The 14,202-nt window shown below is 43.5% G+C and overlaps 1 protein-coding gene across 1 annotated transcript in view; it reads right to left on the bottom strand.

Moving 5' to 3' along the window:
• The window catches only part of LOC122802423 (phosphatidylinositol 3,4,5-trisphosphate 3-phosphatase TPTE2-like), a 1,666,738-nt gene that overhangs the window by 1,008,554 nt on the left and 643,982 nt on the right, over positions 1–14,202 (bottom strand). The window lies entirely within an intron of this gene.

Below are 14,202 nucleotides of genomic sequence, written 5' to 3' on the forward strand. Positions count from 1 at the left end.
TATACATTGTGACGTTTTCACTTTTTTAGTTGTGTATTATTGTGTGCATGTGGAGTGAGAGCGTGCAATTTTATCTTAAAAACTTGCATCTTGTTGGGTTTTGTTTCTTTGGTTAGTCAAAATGACAAAATGGCTGCTTTTTTTTTCTACTCACACTTCCTCCCATAGTTAATGACTGACATACAGGCAACATGTACTTGTGAACAGCTAACATTTCTTAACAGTACTTATCTTTCATACTATAAATTATTTCTCAATCTCAACATGGCTAAGACACTGACCCAGACCAAAGCACTTTTGGTTAACTAGTATAGATCTTGCTAACAGAGTTCAACAAATCATGAAAATTCAACATTTCTGAAATAAAAATGACAAAACATGGAACCTAATTTCAAATAATTTGCTGTCAATGTTAAGTGACGTACTCCAGTGCAAGTCTACTCTATTTATTTTAATTATTTAATAATTCCGAAAGACATGCTTTCAGAGTATGCAACTTACTTTGGTGTAAGGATCTCTATAAAAAGGCTTACATGGGGGGGGGGGGCAGATTCTAAAAGACTTGCTCTTAAAGTCACTTACTCTGAGAGCAAGTGAATTACTCCAAGAGCAAATCTTTTAGAATTTCTCCCAAGGAAAGGTTTTCACTTTTCCTAGAGTAATTTTAGTGCAATATATAGCAGTGGAGGCTTAATGTTTTGCTTTGATTATTTTTTTCTACAACACTTTACATTTTTACATATTACGAAAACAATCTTTGAATAGGCTCAATGTTCAGGTAAATACTGACAGGCTGGAAAACGAAGACCAGGAATATACATTTTTTGAGAAAATGAAGGATGACTTTGCATGGTCTTGTTTTTGTGAAAAAACAGATGGGTACACTCAAATGAAAGCAGGTCACCATTCTGGTCTCAACCCCTCCCCCCACCAATAACATACACAAAGTTTCTTGTGAAAAAATAAACTTGCCCTTTTTTGTGGATAGGCCTTAAATGCTTGTCTAAAAGGTGAGAAAGACAAGCAGGTAAGCTTCTAGTGATGTTCATATGTTCAGATGCACTGTTTAGGCCATTCTGCCATCAAAGAACACTGATTCTACAATATATGGTATGTAAACCTTATCACCCATCCAAACATCCAGATCCCTTTTAAAACTACCACCCTATTTAAATTAAGTAAGCTTACAGGAAGATTATTCCAAAGTCTTGTAACTATCAAACTGATTTCTGATTGTGAGATTTCCCTTTTTTAATACAAACGTCATATTCTTGTTTGCATATTTCAGTACATCTATTAACCTCAATGCTATAAATAATTTGCAATATGGGGTCATGAAAGAACCTCTATGCTAATAACTTTCTAAGTATATACCTGTAACAGAGTCTATACAAATTTAACAACTTACACCAAAGACTATAACCAATAAATCTATATTTCTCTATTCTTTTTGCCAACTTCTTTAGGCTCCAATTTTTTTTTCAATTGCCAGAGTAAAAATATAAAAAGTGTTACTGTACTCCAATAATGGTCTTATAGGTTTTAAATATGAAAGTCAATACATTATCATCCCTAGCAGATAATCTCCTTAGCAGGTACCCAATATACTTCATTCATTACCTTTAGAAATTTGACATACATGTGCGTTAAATAACTTAGATGTAAGTATACCAGTCTATATTCTTGAACCTCATTTAACGAAGATGACACCAAATATACAAGTAGTCTTGGGCATCTGTTTGAAAAATACATTACCCTACACTTGTTTAGACTAAATGTTAAGCCCGTTTCCGTTGCCAAACAACTTAGAGATTGTAGATAATTTAACTCATTTACATCAGAGAGATTTTGAACTGAGAAACTAATCTGCAATAGTCAGCATATTTATAAACCCAGAATTTATTATTCTTGGGTAATGTAGCAAATACAATATTAAACATGACTGGTCCCAAGACAAAACCCTGAGGAACACCAGCTTTAATATGTGAGAAACCGGAATAAGAAAGTTATATTCTTGCACATTGTCTTCCACTAAACCAATTACCAGCGCACCCTATGATGCATGTATTAAACTTTATGTTCCTGTAAACATTTAATAACCTTGTGAGGCAAACCAGCAAAAGTTTTCACAAGCCCTAGGATATAGGTACAGATCCTAGGCCATAGTTATCTGTTCATAAAAGCTAATCAAGTTATTAACATTAGATCACCGTTTTATGAAACCATGTTGATTAACATCAAAGATTTCTAGGTTCCCCTCCAATTTCTCAATAAGGTCTAATAGGCATGTTTCAAAACATTTTCCCAATAAGAAAGTTAAACTGATGGGTCTAAAATTACCCATCTGCGCCTCTCAGTCACCTTTGTAAACTGGAGTTACACAGGACAGTTTCAAGGCTTCTGAAATAGTTCCCGAGTCTGTTTATTAGACATTAAACTCAAGGTAGGTAAAATAGTTTTTACAGAATTCAGCAACTGACTTGGGATCAGATAAGGGCTCATAGAGGTACATCATCTTTTAACTTGGCAATTCCTCTGGTAATATTCGTTCCTGTTACAAAGGAGCTGTAGACATCATCCTTATCTATAGTCTTGCCAAATTGCTTGAGAAGAATAAATCCACTGGCAATTTTACTAGGCTCAGTAACTGTCTCACCATTAATAACATAGGCAATGAAAAAGTATTGCTATTAATTTCATTTATATATTCATAAAAAGCCTTTTTAAGGTATTACTAATTAATTCATTCTCAAAATGTATTTTGCAGTTAATAATTCACCTTTTCAAGTTTTACGATACATTAAATTTATTTCTGTTCATACTTGAAAAGAACCTAACTACGTTTTTAAGCTCTGATTTTTCATCCTGTGCAATCTCAGAATTTCTTTGTTCTACCAAACTGGGAAAGTGGAACTATTTCTCCACTGTGCTATAATTCCATCCTGAAGCACTTTTCCAAAATATTATATCCATAGCAACCATCTGATCTACCAACTATAGTCATCTAATCACATCTCACATAATGCTCAGCAATACGTTTTAAATGAGAAGTTATGTACCTACCATAACGTTCCATGTTAGTTGTCTTCTCTCGCCTTCTTTCTTGCTTGATGGGTTCGGAGCCGATCCTCGGCTCCGACTCGGCACTTGCTAAGCTCGAGAGTCACTTTTACCAGCTCGAGGCAGCCCCATATCCCATGATGCAAGGCGGTAAGTACCCAGATCTCGTTTGATGACAAAAGGGCAATAGCACCTAGCATAAAAACTTCCAAAAGGAAGAAAGGAGGAGAGAAAAAACCTGCAAGATTGTAGAAGGACCAGCTCTGTATGGTCTTCAGAAGTATAACTCCTTGTAGAGAAAGGTCTGTCCAGGTCCGGGGGAAGGAGGGAGGGTCGCAAGAAAGAAGGCGAGAGAAGACAACTAACATGGAACGTTATGGTAGGTACATAACTTCTCAATGTTAAGTTGTCAATCTCGCCTTCATTCTTGCTTGATGGGACCGCATCCCTAGCACCTCTATCCTGGGTGGCTCAATGGAACAGACTCTTGAGAACTGTAGAGCCAAAGCTGGCTCTGTCCCTGGAGGCCAAATCCAATTTGTAATGGGAAACAAATGTATGAGGAGTGGCCCAAGTGGCTGCTGCACAAATAGTGTCTAAAGGAAGTCTAGCTTGAAAGGCTGTAGAAGTAGCTAAGCTTCTGGTTGAATGTGCTTTTGGTTTCGAGCACAGCTGTTTTCCCTGAGCCGATAAATTTCAGAGATGACAGAAGAAAGCCATCTAGACAAGGTCACTTTTGAGACAGGAAGGCCTTTCTTGTTATCAGCATAGGAAACAAAGAGTTGATCGGATTTCCTGAATTGTTTTGTTCTGTCCAAATAATATCCGAGTTGACGGTGGACATCAAGATAATGTAATTTTTGTTCCGATCTGTTTGAATAGTTTGGAAAAAATACAGGGAGATCAATGGCTTGATTCAAATTAGTCTTTGAGGCGACCTTAGGCAAAAGGTCGGATTAGTTCTCAATGATACCCTGTCTTTGTGGAAGACCAAATAGGGGGGGCGAACAGATAGAGCATGAAGTTCAGACACCCTCCTAGCTGATGTAATAGCAACCAGGAATAAAGTTTTCCATGAAAGAAATTTCAGGGAACAAGAAACAGCTGGCTCGAAGGGGGGAAGAATCAAGGATGTCAGCACTAAATTTAGGTCCCATTGAGGAGGACTCCTGACTGGAGGCTTCAGGAGGAAAATTCCTTTCAAGAAGGCTTTACAAAGCCTGTGGGACATAATGTTGTGATCTGCGAACCCGACATAAAAGTTCGAGATAGCAGCCAACTGAACTTTGACTGTGGAAGAAGAGGAGCCCGCATGAAAAATCTCCGCTAAGAAATCCAAAACTGCTTGAACTGGAGCAGTGAAGGGATCAATATTCTTGGCTTTAGCCCAATAAGAGAAATGTTTCCATTTGCTAGTATAAATCCTCCTGGTAGAGGATTTTAAGGAAGCTACTATGATGTCTCTAACAGGGTTAGAGATCATAGGAAGCCTGGCTAAGGAAGGAAGTGGAGCAACCATGCTGTGAGGTTGAGAGAAGGGATAGACCGGTGCAGCTGACCGGATTGGTGAATCAGAAGATCTGGCACTGGGTCCAGATGCCACGGCTGCACCAAAAGGTGACGATGAAGGAACGGAAACCAAATTTGTCGAGGCCAATAAGGAGCAATGAGAATCAATTTGGCTCTCAAAACGGTTGCTTTCTGGATAACTTGAGGGATCAGAGGAAATGGAGGAAAGGCATAAAGAAGTCCCTGGGGCCAATCCTGGGTCAGAGCGTCTCTGGGGGGATGGCCTGGCAATGGGAAGAGAGAGAAGAAGTCTGGGCATTTGTTGTTTTGGGGAGTAGCAAAAAGATCGCAACATGGGAGACCCCATTCCAGAAAAATCTCTTCCACTATAGATTGTTTGAGAGACCACTCGTGAGGCATGAGAATAGCTCTGCTCAATCTGTCCGCTAAAATGTTGGTTTTCCCAGGGATATGCATTGCTACCAGAAACCGATGAGAGGAGATCGCCCATTGCCAAAGTCTGAGCGCTTCTCGACACAAGGGGTAGGACTTGGTTCCGCCCTGTTTGTTGATATACCAAACTACAGACATGTTGTCTGTGTGGACTGCAATTGCCCCTAAGGGAAGAAAGTCGTTGAGGGCTTGCAACGTTAAAAGCACTGCTCTCATCTCTAGGACATTTATGTGCAGGTGGTATTCGAAAGGTTGCCACGTCCCATGAACCATCCTGCCCTGATAATGCCCCCCCCCACCCGATCAGGGAGGCATCCGTAGTGACAGTGGCTACCAGGGATGGGGGTACAAAGTGTCTGCCTTGGTGAATCTGGGGAGAAGTGATCCACCAAGCAAGATGACTTTTGCAAATCTGTGTCACCAGTATTTGGTGACGCATTGGAAGTTGTTGATAAGACCACTGAGTGAACAACATCCATTGAAGAAGGCGCATATAGAAGCGAGCCAGGGGAAGAAGGGTAATGGCCGCAGCCATGAGGCCTAACACCTTTAGAACCATTCTGGCCTGTACCTTCCTGTTGGCTAGAATGATCCTGACGTGACTCTGAATGTCTGAGATTCTTTGATCTGTAAGGGTAGCTGACATCCGAACAGTGTTTAAGTTTGCGCCTATGAAAGTAATAGACTGGCAGGGCAATAAGGATGATTTTTCGGAGTTGATCGAGATGCCCAATTGAGAACAAAGATTTATTGTGTAATCCCTGGCTTGAAGAAGCTGATGCCTGGTGGTGGCTGAAAGGAGCCAGTCATCGAGATACGGAAACACCTGGAATCCTTGACGTCTCAGGTGAGCCGTGACCACTGCCATACATTTGGTGAACACTCTGGGGGCTGTAGTGAGACCAAAGGGCAGGGCTCTGAACTGGAAATGACTGGACCCCAGCCGAAAGTGGAGAAATCTCCTGGAGCGTCTGTGAATTTTTATGTGATAGTACGCATCCTGAAGATCTATTGAGCACATCCAGTTGTCCCTCTGTAAGAAGGACAGAATTGACTGAAGAGTGACCATTCGGAATCTTGTCTTCCTCACAGACTTGTTGAGTCTGCTGAGATCCAATATTGGTCTCCAGTCTCCCGTCTTTTTGGGGACCAAAAAGAACCTTGAGTAGATTCCGGGCTCTGAATGATCTGTTGTAACTGGCTGAATGGCTCTTTTTTGCAGTAGTTTTAAGACTTCTAACTCTGCAATATCCCTTAGACCGGGTGGTAAATCTGGAAGGGAATTTGAGTGATAGAAAGGACTTTCCTCGAAAGGAATTTTGTAACCCTCAGATATGATAGACTGTACCCATCTGTCTTGAGTGAGGGAACGCCAGGCTTCTGGGTACAGCGATAATCTTCCCCCGACTGCCTCCAAGGATGGACAGCCGGGCAACACCTCAGGGATGCTGTAAGGGCTCGTCAGAGAGGCTCTCTGCTTCCCTGGTTTTGTGGACCCCCTCTGCCTCTAGAGCGGCGTCTGTTATTGTTACCCCCTCTGCCTCTAGGGGTAAACTGACCACGTGTATCCGGCGTGACTCCTTGGGATTTGCGGAACCACATTTTGCCACCCTTCTGCCCTTTGGGGTAAGGTCTAGAAGGGGTGGAAAAACGGACCCCTACGGCAGAAAGAGTCTTGCCGTCCTGCTCACACCTGGTCAACGTTTCCTTCACTTGAGGGCCAAACAAAGCTGAGCCGTCAAAGGGGGAGTTTGTGAAGGATGCCTTAAAGGGATCTGCAAAATTACAGAGCCGCATCCAGGCTTGGTGTCTAAGAGCCACACCTGTACCTGCGGCCCTACTCGCTCCATCTGCAGCATATGATATCAGTCGCATGGAGGAGTTAGCAATAGAATTAAGGGTTCCTAGCTGTGAAGCAATTTTTTCTTGAGCCCCTGCAGCTGTAGGATCCTGTACTACTTCACCTAGCTCCTTAAGGATATCCCTCTGGAGTCTGGTGAAGTGACATAGGTAGTTCAGCGAACGCATAGCAAAGGTCGCTGAAGAGAACATCCGCTTACCATACCTATCCATGGTCCTAGAGTCCTTATTAGGAGGATGGACAGGTATGGAAGGATCTGCAAGTTCCTTCTTAGTGGCAGCCGCCACCACCATAGCATCAGCAGGGACACCTTTCGTGAGGAATAGCTTGTCCGATGGGGCAGTAATAAATTTAGAAGGCCTCCTAGGGACTGGCTCTACAGAGTCAGGAGCAGCCCACGCCTTTCGAGCAATAACCTGCATAAGGGGGTCGAAAGGCGGAGACACCCAGGAGGTGGAGGGCCGAGATCCAAACGCCTCCAGGTATACCGACTCATCCTCGGAGGGATTATTGGTGGGCCAGTTTCCCCTCTGTCTAAGGAGTTCTAGGATGTCTGAAAAGGAGACATCCTCAGAGGGGGATCTTGGGGATCCCTCTGACTCATCTAAGTCAATATCTGAAGTGATAGACTCGGGAGTCTCGTGTTTCCTCTTACAGGTCCTCTTCCGCGGAGGATCTCCTGACTGATCAGGAGAATCCTCGGAAGAGGGGGTTCTTCCCAGTGGGGAAACCTGAGGCGGAGGTTCTCTGGGTCCGAGCAAGAGAAGTGGCAGAGATATCGACAGGCACCATAGAGGGAGGAGCTAAGGGAACAGACTGCTGGCTGAGTCCAGTGGCCAGCACACTCTTCATCACCTCGAAGGCTCCCCTCCCAGTGAGGTCCGAGAGAACCCGTTCGAAGAACCAGGAACTCCAGGGCCCACCGAAAAGGAAGGCTCCGAGGCAGATGTCGGAGCCGAGCTCACCAAGGCCGAGGCTCCAAGGGGAAGAGTGGGGTCGGACAAGGGTCCGATGCCACTCACCCCCTCGGAGGAGACCAGGGAAGCCCGACCACCGAATCCCTCTAAGGAAGGTCTCGAAGAGGAGATAAGAGTAGAGGCTGAAAGAGCAGAAGGGGGTATCTGTCCTTCAGCCGTGGCAGAAACCATTCCCGAAGACTCCAACTCCAAACTCTGGGGTAGAGTCGAAGGAGGAACTGCAATGGGGTGTGGACTAATAGTCTGTTGAGACGGACTATGTAGCATCTGGGCCAGTGCCTGTGATTTTAATAATCTACTGACCACTCTCTCTAAATCATGGTCAGAAAGCCTGGATGACCTGGATGATCAGCTCCGATGGCTCCGTTCCGAGAGGAGAGGAGAAGCCGGAGCCGAGAGTATCGGCTCCAAGGAAGGGGACCTGGACCTCTTCCTCGAAGGAACCATCGGAGCCGACGAAACCATTGATGCTGTTGGAGCAGATAACTTTTCGGCGCCGACGGAAGGTCTCGATGTATCGGCTCCAGCCAGAGCCAATACAGACACAAAAGTAACGGTGTCGGAGCCGATCGGCGCTGACACCGAAGCCTGGGCCACATGGTGGTCAGAGCCAGTCGGAGCAGACACCGATGTGACCGAACCAGTATCGGCACAGATAGCCATCGGTGCCGAGGATTTGTGTAAACTAGGATCGGCTCCAGCCGGAGCCGATCTCGACTCTGAAAGAGTCGGAACCGAGGCCGCAGGCTTAGGAACAGAAGCCTGGGCCTTGGAAGACTTAGAAGTCTTAGTCGGGGCCGACTTAGCCGGAGAGCCCTCCGGTTTAAGAAGGCCCCTCAAAATCAATTTATTTCTTTTCTCCTGCAGGACTCTCTGGCTAAAAGAATGACATATAGCACAGGAGTCCTGCAGGTGAAGAAGCCCCAGGCAGTACAGGCAAGAAGTGTGACCGTCTGTCAGAGACATCTTCTGACAGCACGAGTCACACTTCTTAAAGCCTGAGACCCTTTCCTTAGACATGGTGTAACACAAACACACACAACACCTGTCCAAGAAAAAATTATGTTATCCCAAAAAGAAAAACTAATCTCTCACATACACACACACATACCCTAACAGGGGGGGGGGATGGGATGGGAGAAGCCTGACTAAAAGTTTTAAGGAGAGAGGGAAATTTTAGTCAGAATGGGACTAAAACTAGTCTAAAACTATTAAAATTAAAGTTAAAGTAGAAAAAGGGGCAAAAACAGTAGTGTATAAATCACTTACCAGGAGCTGGTAAAAGGAGGACCTCATTAGCAAAGCGGCAAACGAGATCTGGGTACTTACCGCCTTGCATCATGGGATATGGGGCTGCCTCGAGCTGGTAAAAGTGACTCTCGAGCTTAGCAAGTGCCGAGTCGGAGCCAAGGATCGGCTCCGAACCCATCAAGCAAGAATGAAGGCGAGATTGACAACTTAACATTCTAACTTTCAATAGTCATGCAATTTTAAATGAGTAGTTCCAACTTATGAATTAATGAAGGTGAGAGAATTATGGTTTGATAACCCTAATGGTGGGATTATCTTTATGGACTGAACTTAAGTCGGTACATTGGTCAATACAAGGTCCAAGATATTTTTCTCCTTGTACTGAATTTTAACAATCGAGTCATTCCCTAGTATGAGACAAAATCAACAAATTCTTTAGCAAATTAAGAGCTAGTACATAGCTACTCCCAACATATTCCAGAGCAATTTAAACCATTCAATAATAGCAGGTCATCTTAACAATTCAGGCAGTCACCTGAATTATGTAAATACTCCCTATATAAACTGGTATCCATATTTGGTGTATGGTATTACAGTACTAAACACAGCTGTCTTGTTGTACCTGTATAAATCTGAACAATCATTCTCTCGTGCACAAGCATACTCTTAAATAGGGATGAAATTGTAGAACTATACACTCATAGAACTACTCTACCCCCTCCTGAATCTCGCCTTAAGCATTCATATTTAAAAAAAAATCTTAAGTGAAAAAAAAGGGAGAATACCAAAGCTTTTATCACTATGCTCTGCAGCTATTAAACAGCTCAATTCAGTGAACTTATTTCTTAAGCTTCTAGCGTTACTTAAGACATTTTACTGGCCCCTATGTAACTCTACATTCCTTGTGTAGCTGAGGAAGGATGGAAACAAGATAACATAGAAAATATCATTATGGTGAGTGCATAACTTTTGTATCCGATGTATTTGTCTGCTCCTCAGTGCATGGGACAGAGGATCCCAGCTACATTCTCTTTGGAGGCCTTATTGAGGGACATTCCAGAGCACAGTTGAACCATAGTTTGCTCTAGATCTGGACTGCAAATCTAATTTAGTGCGAGATAAAGGTATGTATCGTGGACCAGGTAGCTGCAGCACATACATCATAAATTGGAACAGTAGAGAGAAGGCTGTAGAAGAAGCCACAGATCTAGTGGAATGAGCTTTTGGAGTCAAAGGAAGTGATAAGCCCTACTCAATATGCAATGAAAATGCACTGTGACAACCAGTGGGAAAGGGTGACTCTGGACACATTTTCCCAGTTTAGTTCAGAAAAAGGACTCCCTGGAAGGTTTCTTCCAACATAAATAAAAATGTAACTGACTTTAAACAGCTAGCAAATGCAAAGTATATTCCCCCTTGTTAGAAAAATTTGGGAAGAATACTGGAAGACTTATGGACTGATTAATGGATAATTAAGAAAGGTGCCTTAGGAAGGAGAGAGGGGTTAGTTCTTAGTGACGCACTGTCCTTGTGAAAAACTAAGTAGGGAGGTTTTGAAGATAAGAATTGCTGAATTACAAGCCCCAAGGCAAAACTGAAAGCCACAAGAAATAAAGTCTTCCATGATAAAAGTTTTAGATCATTCCCTAGCAGCAGGTTTGAGTGAGGGCCCAGTGAAAGTCTGTAGCATAATGGTAATATCCCATGGGTGGACTGGTCCTCTAAGCAGAGGATGTAGTAAAAAAGTACCTCTGAGGAAATCCGAGGGTAATCAGAGATGCAATGGGTATATGGTTTTTCACCGATATGGAAGGAGAACACAGTGTCTAAATATACCTTGATTGTGGAATAGCTGGTTCCACACTGGAAGAGATGTGTGAGGAAGTCCAAAACTGCTATTATAAATTTTCTTGGTCCAGGGTTTTGGGGAGGAAGACAAAATGTGGACACGTGAAGATGAAAAACTGGACTGCCGAACCATCACTAGAATTGGGGAAACCATGCTATCAGTTTGAGGGACTGAAATGTTCAGGTGAGGAGATCCCAGAAGCTGAGAGAGAAGATAGTGGACAGGTTGCAACAAGGTTGGCCTCAGTGGCTGAAAATCCACTCTGTTACTAAAGATCAAGGGAGCAGGACAGATCTGCGCAGTCAGTCCACAAGTATATTGTCTTTCCCAGGATATGCACTGCTATTAGAAAGTGATAAGAGGATATCACCCAATGCTACACTCTCATGGCCTCTCAACACAAATAAGATCTGGTTCCTCCCTACTTACTGATGTACTAAACTGCCCCATTGTCTGTCTGAATAGATATCACACCCAAAGGGAGAGATTCCTGAAAAGCTTGTAATGCTAGGAGGACTTATCTCCAATATACTGATGTGAAGATTGTCCTCTATTTGGGATAAAGTGCCTTTGGCCGTCTTTCCCATAAAGTGACCCGCCCACCCCAGTTGGTGGTCAATGGGGCTTGCAGAAGTATGAATTAAAGGACGCGCCTGTAGAACATGCAAGATTCTAGCCACCATTGTATGTGGTGTAGCTTCCAGACTGATCACTTAATTGCCAAAATCCACTGAAGAATCCCTTTTATAATTTGGCTAGTGGCACTAATGTGATGGAAGCTGCCATGGAGCTTAGAAAATGAAGAATTAGTTTCACTTGTGGCTTCTGGTGAGAAAAGACTTCTTGGACTCATTAGTAAAGGGATACAATTCTTGCTCGAGAGGGTTTTGCTATTGGAAGTCATGTGTCCAAAAATGATTAGATGAATTCTACACACTGGACTGGTTGTAGCTTAGACTTTTTTAGATTCACTGTAATCCACAAGTCTATGCACAGTTGGAGTAAGGACTCCCTGCCTTAAAAAAGTAGATTCCTGGAAGGGGGACAGATGAGGGAGTTGTCCAAATACAGACACATCCGGAAACTCTGCAGTCATAAGCTGCCACTGCTGCCATGCACTTGTTAAAACACCTGGGGAGCTGTGGTGACACCAAAGAACAGAGCTCTGAAGTGGTAATGACTAGCTCCCAGTCAGAAGTGAAGGTACTCCCTGGACCATCTCTCCATCTTTACATGGTACTACACATCCTGAAGATCAAGCACATAGTCATTCTTCCTCAGAAATGGAAGATGGACTGAACTGTGACCATTCAGAATTTTCCTCACTTCATAAATTTGTTCAAGCAACTCCAGTCCAAAAATCAACCTTACGTCCTCATGTTTATGTGGCACTAAAAAGAATCTTGAGGAAATTCCTGATCCTCTGGTCTGGAAGGACCTCTTGGATGACTCCATTTTTTAGAAGCTTCCTTAATCCCCATTGGGAATTCTTTTGGGGCATGAAGCAAGGGTGTGGAAGGAAATGAAATTGACTCTGGTTACAATCCTCTTCACCAGTTTGTCTTGAAAGATGGATGTCCAAATTTGCTGGGTGCAGGGATGAGCGCCTTCCCAAATGCTTCCAGAGAGCAACGGTCAGGAAAACTTTCAGGAGCACTGGAAAGGCTTTTCCAAGAAAGGACCCCTGAAGCCTTGTTTTTTGTAAGCCACCTCTGCCCATAGCACAATATCCATTATAAAGAGTTTCCCCTCTACTTCAGGGAGCACTTTCTCCGTAAGTATCAGATGCAAAGCCCTGGATTTACAAAACCATATTCTTTTTTCTCCATTCTGAATTCCAGAGGTGGCCCTTTGAGGAATAGCGAATTTGATCCCTACAGCAGACAGGGATTTGTCATCCTTCTCACTTCTTGAACATCTCTCTCACTTTGGGACCAAGCAAATTTGATCCATCACATTAGGGATTGGGTGAAGATGTCTTGCACTGTCCCACAAAACCACATAGCTGCATCCATGCAAGCCTTCTTAGGGAAATGTCTGTGCCAGCTGCTTTGGACACACACACACACACACACACACACACACACACACACACACACACACACACACACACACACACACACACACACACACACACACACACACACACACACACACACACACTCTGGCATTAGAGATGAGGCACATAGAGGCATTAAATGATGACTGTAGGGTAGCAAACTCTGAATCAATGGATTTTCTTTGATTTGCAGTCAAGGTCTCTGGGAGAGAATTGGCGATTTCCTCTGTCAAATCTCTCTGGAAAAGTGCCAAGTAATGAAGTGCTCTCACTGAAAAAGTAGATGAGGCATAGACATACTTCCCAAATCTGTCCAATACAAGACTATCTGGTGGATGGACAGAGAAACTTTCTTCTGCAAGCTTCTTCTTAATGACTGATGCTACTACCATATCTACTGCAAGACCCTTGCTTCAATGGAAATGATCACTGGGAGCAACCAAAAACTTGTTGGGCTTGCTGGTGATGGGTTCAACTGTGCCTGGTTTCTTCCATAACTGGGAGGATATAATGTCTATCATCTCATCAGTTAGGACCACCCAGGTAACAGATAGGCCAGAATTGAAACCCTTAAGAAAAAAACAATTCCTATAGAAAAAGGGGCTTGGGAGGATCAACTCCCTTTCTAAAAAGTTTGAAAATTTCTCCAAATGAGATGTCCTCAAGGTGGGAGCTGGGAAACCCTCCCAATCACCAAATCAGTGTCAGTGATCAGGGACTTCTCAGGAGGAATCGAAGCGTCTCCCCTTGTAGTAGTTTCTTGTGAATCTCCTCTGTGGGCTGTTCAGAACAGGATTCAGACATCTCTTTTGGGAGGACAGACCCAAGTCTCCCAGAAATGGGCTGCCCCAAAAGGGCTATGACAGTAGGCTGCAGACATTGGAAATCCTTTGGGGAAGAGTTAGATCTGGTGATGAAAGGGTAGACATCTCAGTATGTTGAGAGAGTACTCTCTCAAAAACCTTGAATGCCAAGCTCAGCACAGATCTGGATAGCATCACTGTCGTAGCAGAAACTCTCAAATTTGGCTCAACCCTAGAAGGCACTAGGCTGGGATCAGAGGCTAACACACAAGTGAGGGGAAGAAATGGTTCTTCCTGAAATGACAGAAGTCTGAGATGGAAGTACCCCCAAATGGATTTGGGTCCAAAGGAAACACTGCATCATCCTGTCCATGTCTGCT

The sequence above is a fragment of the Protopterus annectens genome, chromosome 5.part0, assembly GCF_019279795.1.
Source record: "Protopterus annectens isolate FY-2018-M chromosome 5.part0, PAN1.0, whole genome shotgun sequence".
Taxonomy (NCBI): domain Eukaryota; kingdom Metazoa; phylum Chordata; order Ceratodontiformes; family Protopteridae; genus Protopterus; species Protopterus annectens.